Raw genomic sequence first — 7,263 nt, forward strand, 5'->3', positions numbered from 1 at the left:
TTTTACCTAGATTAAAAGGTTAAAGAATTGTTTTAAGTTGAATAAAATAAAAATGAAGGGTTAAGCGAGTTTTGAAAAGTTAATTGTAAAGGAAATTCTGTAAATTGAGCATTAAAAGCACAATGGGTTTTTTAAAAACACTAACCTGCTCTTTTACAAAAATTATACAGGGTTAAAAAAAGGTCTATAAAAATCTTACCTTACGGTCAAACATTAGAATGAGGTACATGTGTCTAAAAGGTTTTATTAAAAATTGAGTTTAACATTAATAGCATAATAATATAAAGGTAAAACTTGGCTTATTTGGTATAAAAGCATACAGGAAGCACTGTCAGATATAAAATAGTGTTTGGTTTTCTTTGGACTATATTTGTATAAATATGTTATTGGTATGTGTTCCAAAGTTATGGGAGACTCTTATAATTCTGATATCTTACTGTACATTATCAGTAATAATTACACTATACATTATCAGTACAGTAATAATTATAATTGTTATGTTCAAATTATTGTGTGCCACAAAGGTAACTGTGTCTTTAACTTTGGCTACCCTAAAACTTTTTGTCATCCATAAACAATTCTTGTCTGGTTTATATAAGTGGTTTTATAACTGCTGTGAAGCTCTAACAGGTGCCCTTGAATGAAGGATTTTGATAAAAAGTAGGACAGGAATTAACTGCATGAACTGAACTAATAGGGAGACTAGAGTGATCTTTTTGATGTTTTGTTTAAAATATTGCTAATCCTTTGTTTTGCTTTTCAAAGTCAAATAAACTTTCCTTTTGAGCTACTGACAGCTTTTAAAATTTAGTATACTCCCATGAACAAAATTTGGAGCATACTTGTTTCTCTCTACCTGATTTTCTCCAGAATTTGGAAACTATCTGTGAGTATTCTTAAGTTATGGCAATATAGTTACATATATAAGTTCAATACGAATCTGTTTTCTTTTACAAGAGGACACAATTGGAAAAACTGGTTATTTTTACCAAGGCTTTGAATGGAATGGTGTGCTTTCCTTTAAGGAATCAAACTTGACTTATGAAGCTAATAAACCCCTTTGGAAACTGGCCTCATATTTTGTGTACACAGTCCCTGTACAGGGTTTCTGACCTGTGATTAAGTAAAGAATGTCACTTTCTGACAGGCCAGGAACCCCAAGTTATCTTGGAACCTCAAGAGGAGATGAATTCACCCAACTCATAGGTATTTGATGGTACAAATCCATGGCTGGGCTTGGCTTTAAAATGGTCTTATCAGACTCCAACTATGGAACAAAGTTCCGTCAAAGCCAATTTAAAAGGCCTATGTCCAGGCATGGTGGCTCACGCCTGTAATCCCAGCACTTTGGGAGGCCAAGGTGGGCGGATCACCTGAGGTCAGGAGTTCAAGACCAGCCTGGCCAACATGGTGAAACCCTGTCTCTACTAAAAATACAAAACTTAGCTGGGTGTGATAGCAGATGCCTGTAATCCCAGCTACTTGGGAGACTAAGGCAGGAGAATCGCTTGAACCCGGGAGGTGGAGGTTGCAGTGAGCCAAGATCACACCACTGCACTCCAGCCTAGGGGACAGAGCAAGACTCCATCTCAAAAAAAAAAAAAGAGGCCTATGTAACAAATAATTATTCTTGCTGTATTGTATGCAAATAATTAAACCAAGTATAATAAAGCAAACCAGTCCTACTGTGATTTGTCTTTTAATAAAAATGGGAAACTGGAGAAAGAAAATTATGTTTCAAAAACTATTGCACACCTGTTGCTAAATTCTAGTGTTGCCTAATGTTCTTCAATTTTTATTATTTTCTACTGTTTAAATTACATTCCAATACCCCCTACCTCACCAAATACTTCTTGTCATTCCTACCTCTCTTTTTAAGCCAAATATTAAAACTTTTTAATGGAAATTATTTACTATGCTACCCTTGGGGGAATGCTTTACCGACTCTACTATTTGCAGTAGGACTATATACTGTAGCACCCTTAGGGTGGAATAGCAGACAGAATCTCAATTACTGTAGCATTTTGCTTAATTATTATCCTCGTAGCAGGAATAACAATTACTAATAGAAAATAACACATGGGCCTTTCCAAACATGCATCTCTGCCTCTTATTGGGTGAGAAATGTTGTTTCTATCTCAACCAGTTGGGTCTAGTATGAAACACTGCTATATAATTTAAAGAAAGGGCTAAAAAGCTAAAGGAATACCAAAACAACCAAATAGATTATTGGTTTGGGAACAAAATAATAGCATGGGTCATCCCATTCTTGGGCCCTTTCCTAATAATATGCCTAGGACTAATGTTCTTACCCTGCCTACTAAACCTTTTTCAAAGATTTTTAACTGACAGGATCATGGCCATTTCACAGACAACTACTCAAAAACATCTAGAGATGGCATTACTCCTACAGTCACTCTGAGACCAGAAAACTCTCCCACCCCTGTCCACAGGAAGTAGCCAGAAAGAACACGCCATCCCTCGTCCTTTTTATAACTATACGGTCTGGATTGACAGAGCAGGAGCATCACCATCTTGGACAAGCACTGCCATTTTAAGGTTCATCTTGATCAAAAACTGCCTAAATCCAAAGTGCATCAGCCTAATGGCTAAGGTCAGCATGACCATAAACCACAAGTGACATCTCCAACCAGAAACATTCCAACCATAAGATAAGCCCCTCTCCAACCAGAGACACGCCAGCCCCGAGATAACCTCCCCTCCAGCTGGAGAGATGTCAGCCCCAAGATAACCTCCCCTCCGACCAGAGACATTTCAACCCTGCCACAAACTTCTCCCCCACACAGAAACATTCCAAGCCTGTGATAAGCTCTCTTATCCTAAAACCAATAGAAACTCTTAGTCTGTAAGAGAGAGCACTCCTGACCAAAATCGGCCAGAAGCCCCTCTCAGGTTTATTCTCCAAAATAAACCTGTCTTTGACTGTTGAGCCGCTTTTCATGTTTCTTTCCTTTTTAACTCTTACAGGTAGAAAATAATTACATGCCTCAAAATTAAAGAACATCCTTCTAAATGACCATGGTCCAAATATATTCAAAATGCATAATAGAAAATTTATAACTAGTAAGGAAAATACATATTAAACTTGTAGGATGCAGCTAAAGCAGTGCTTACATGGAAATTTCTGGCTTTCAGGGTATATATGAGAAAGGAGAAAGACTGAAAATATTTTATATAAAAAGTGATTTTTAAAAATAACAGAGAAAATACCTAATTAAACCTTTAACAGAATAAAATAAAAACTAAGAATGAAAGTACAAAATAATTCATTACACAGTAGGGTTAACAATAATGTAAATTTCAAAATAGCTAGAAATATTGAATTTTCTCATCATAAAGAAATGATAAATGTCTAAGGTAACAGATATGCTAATTACACCAATTTCATTATTACACATTATAAACATATATCAAACATCACACTATATCCCATAAATATGTATAGTCATTACATGTCAATTAAAAATAAATTTTCAACATTAATAGATGTTTAAATTTTAAAAAAATATTTAAAAATCAAAGACAAAAGCTGGTTCTTGAAAGGAATAATAAAATTTATGAATATCTAGCAATATTGATCAATATTAATAGGGAAATCAAAAATTGTAAGTATTAGTTCCTATACATATTTTCAAAACAATGAGAAGGTACTAAGGAACAACTTTATGGCAATAAATTTGAAAATTTAAGCAACATGAGAAAACACCTTTAAAAATACAATGAAAATATTTTTGGGTGGAGCAAGATGGCTGAATAGAAAGCTCCACTGATCATCCCCACTGAAGAAACACCAAGTTTGACAACTATTTACACAAAGGCAGCACCTTCATAGGAACCAAAAATCAGGTGAGCATTCACAGTGCCCCGTTTTGACTTCTTATTGCTGAAGAGGGTAGGAAAGACCATCTTGAATTGCTGACATGACCCTTCCCCCATCCCACCTGGCACAGAGAATCTGCGCACTTGGGAGAGGGATAGTGCAGAGATTGTGAGGTTTTGCATTGAACTCAGTGCTTCCCTATCACGGCAGAAAGCAGAACTGGGCTGTGCTCACCTGACACCTGCCCAAAGAGGGAGCATCAATAATCTGCTGCCTACAAGAAATGTACTTCACCTATAAAGACACACAGAGACTAAAAATAAAGGGATGGGAAAAGATATGCAATGCCAATGGAAACCGAAAAAGAGCAAGAGTCACTATACATATATCAGACAAAATAGATTTCAAGAAAAAAAGAAGAGACAAAGAAGGTCATTACATAATGATAAAGGGGTCAATTCATCAAGAGGATATGACAATTGTAAATATATATGCACCTAACACTGGAGCATCCAGATATATAAAGCAAATATTATTAGAGCTAAAGCAAGAGATAGACTCCAATACAATAATAGCTGGAGACCTCAACACGCCACTTTCAGCATTGGACAGATCTCCCAGGCAGAAAATAAAAAAGAAATATCAGACTTAACCTGCAGTATGGACCAAATGGACCCAAAAGACATTTACAGAACATTTCATCTAATGGCTACAGAATATACCTTCTTTGCCTCAGCATATGGATCATTTTCAAGGACAAGACCACAAAACAAGTCTGAAAACATTCAAAAAACTGAAATAACATCAAATATCTCCTCTGACAACAATGAAATACAACTAGAAATCAATAATAAATGGAATTTTGGAAACTGTACAAACATGTGGAAATTCGACAATAAGCTCCTGAATGGCCACTGTGATCAATGAAGAAATTAAGAAGAAAATTGAAAAATTTCTTGAAACAAATGGTAATGGAAACACAACATACAAAAACCATGAGACACAGCAAAAGCCATACTAAGAGAGAAGTTTACAGATATAAGCACTGTGAACCCCCAAAATTTGAGACAGGTCTCAGTTAATTTAGAAAGTTTATTTTGCCAAGTTTGAGGATGTGCACCCATGACACAGTGTCATGAAGTCCTGATGACATGTGCCCAAGGTGGTCGGGGCACAGCTTGGTTTTATACATTTTAGGGAGACATGAGACATCAATCAATGTATGTAAGAAGTAGATTGATTCCATCCAGAAAGGCGGGGACAACTCAAAGCAAAGAGGGGACTTCCAGGTCACAGATAGGTGAGAGACAAATGTTTGCATTCTTTTGAGTTTCTGACAACCCTTTCTAAAGGAGACAATCAGAATATGCATCTATCTAGTGAGCAGAGGGATGACTTTGAATAGAATGGAAGGCATGTTTGCCCTGAGCAGTTCTGGGTTTGAATTTTCCCTTTAGCTTAGTGATTTTGGGGGTCCAAGATACTTTCCTTTCACAGCACCTACATCAACAAAAAGGAAAATCTTCAAATAAACAACCTAACAATGCCTCTTAAAGAACTAGAAAAGCAACAGCAAACCAAACCCCAAATTAGTAAAAGAAAAAATAACAAAGATCAGAGCAAAGATAAATGAAATTGAAATGAAGAAAATACAAAAGATCAACATTTCAAGAAATTGAAATGAAGAAAATACAAACAACAACAACAACAACAAAAAGCTGGTTTTTTGAATAGCTAAGCAAAATTGACAAACCTTCAGCAAGACTAAGGAAAAAAGACAGAAGACCCAAATCAATAAAACCAGAGATGAAAAAGGAGACATCACAACTGATGTCACAGAAATTCAAAGGATCATTAGTGGCTACTATGAGCAACTATATGCCAATAAATTGGAAAATCTAGAAGAAATGTATAAATTCCTAGACACACACAACCTACAAGATTGAACTATGAAGAAATCCAAAGCCTGAACAGACCAATAAAAAATAACGAGATTTAAGCCACAATGAAAAGTCTCCCAGCAAAGAAAAATCCGGGATGTGATGGCTTCATTGCTGAATTCTACTCAAGCTTTAAAGAGCTAATACCAATCCTGCTCAAATAGTTCCAAAAAGTAGAGAAAGGGATACTTCTAAACTCATTCTACAAGGCCAGTATTACCCAGATACCAAAACCAAAGACACATCAAGAAAAAGAGAACCACAGGCCAATAACGCTAATCAATATTAATGCAAAAATCCTAAAAAAAAAAAAAAAAAACTAGCAAACCAAATTCAAAAGCATATTAAAAAGATCATTCATCATGACCAAGCAGGATTTATCACTGGGATGTAAGGATGGTTCAACATATGCAAATCAATCAGCGTGGTACATCATATCAACAGAATGAAGGGCAAAAACCATGTGATCATTTCAACTGATGCTGAAAAGGCATTTCATGAAATTCAACATCCCTTCATGATAAAAAAAAAAAAAACTGGTATAAAAGGAACATACCTCAACATAAAAAAAGCCGCCATATATGACAGACCCACAGCTAGCATCATGAATGGGGAAAAACTGAAAGCCTTTCCTTGAAGGTCTGGAACACGACAAGGATGCCCACTGTCACCACTGTTATTCAACATTGTATTGGAAGTCCTAGCTAGAGCAATCAGACAAGAGAAAGAAGTAAAGGGCATCCAAACTGGAAAGGAAGAAGTCAAATGATTATTGTTGACTGATGATATTACCTTATATTCGGAAAACCTAAAGACTCCACCAAAAAACTATTAGAACTGATAAATTTAGTAAAATTGCTGGGTATAAAAATTGGTAGCATTTCTATATGATAACAGTGAACAATCTGAAAATGAAATAAAAAAGTAATCCCATTTACAATAGCCACAAATAAAATAAAATACCTTATAGAATGGCTGCTATCAGGAAAATATAAGATAACAAATGTTGGTGTGGATGTGGAGAAATGGAGCCCTTGTACGCTGTTGGTGGGAATGTAAATTGGCATGGCCATTATGGAAAACAGTATGGAGATTCCTTAAAAAATTAAAAATAGAACTACCTACTAACTAGAACAATTAACAACTCCACTTATAAATATATATCCAAAGGAACTGAAATCAGGATCTCAAAGAGATAACTGCACTCTCATGTTCACTGCAGCATTATTCACATAGCTAAGATATGGAAATAATCTAAATGTCTGTCGACAGATGAATGGATAAAGAAATTGTGATAGACACACATACACAGACACACACACACACGGGAATATTATTCAGCCTTAACAAAGAAGAATATCCTGCCATTTACAACAACATAGATAAACCTGGAGGACATCATGCTAAATGAAATAAGCCAGATGCAGAAAAACAAATACTGCTTGATCTCTTGTAAGTGGAATCTAAAATAGACTCACAGAA

The 7,263-nt window shown here is 35.5% G+C and overlaps 1 protein-coding gene across 4 annotated transcripts in view; it reads right to left on the reverse strand.

The window, feature by feature from the left end:
- ADAM20 (ADAM metallopeptidase domain 20) overlaps positions 1 to 7,263 on the reverse strand; it is a 61,872-nt gene that overhangs the window by 27,896 nt on the left and 26,713 nt on the right. The window lies entirely within an intron of this gene.

Source organism: Pan troglodytes, chromosome 15, assembly GCF_028858775.2.
Source record: "Pan troglodytes isolate AG18354 chromosome 15, NHGRI_mPanTro3-v2.0_pri, whole genome shotgun sequence".
NCBI classification, from domain to species: domain Eukaryota; kingdom Metazoa; phylum Chordata; class Mammalia; order Primates; family Hominidae; genus Pan; species Pan troglodytes.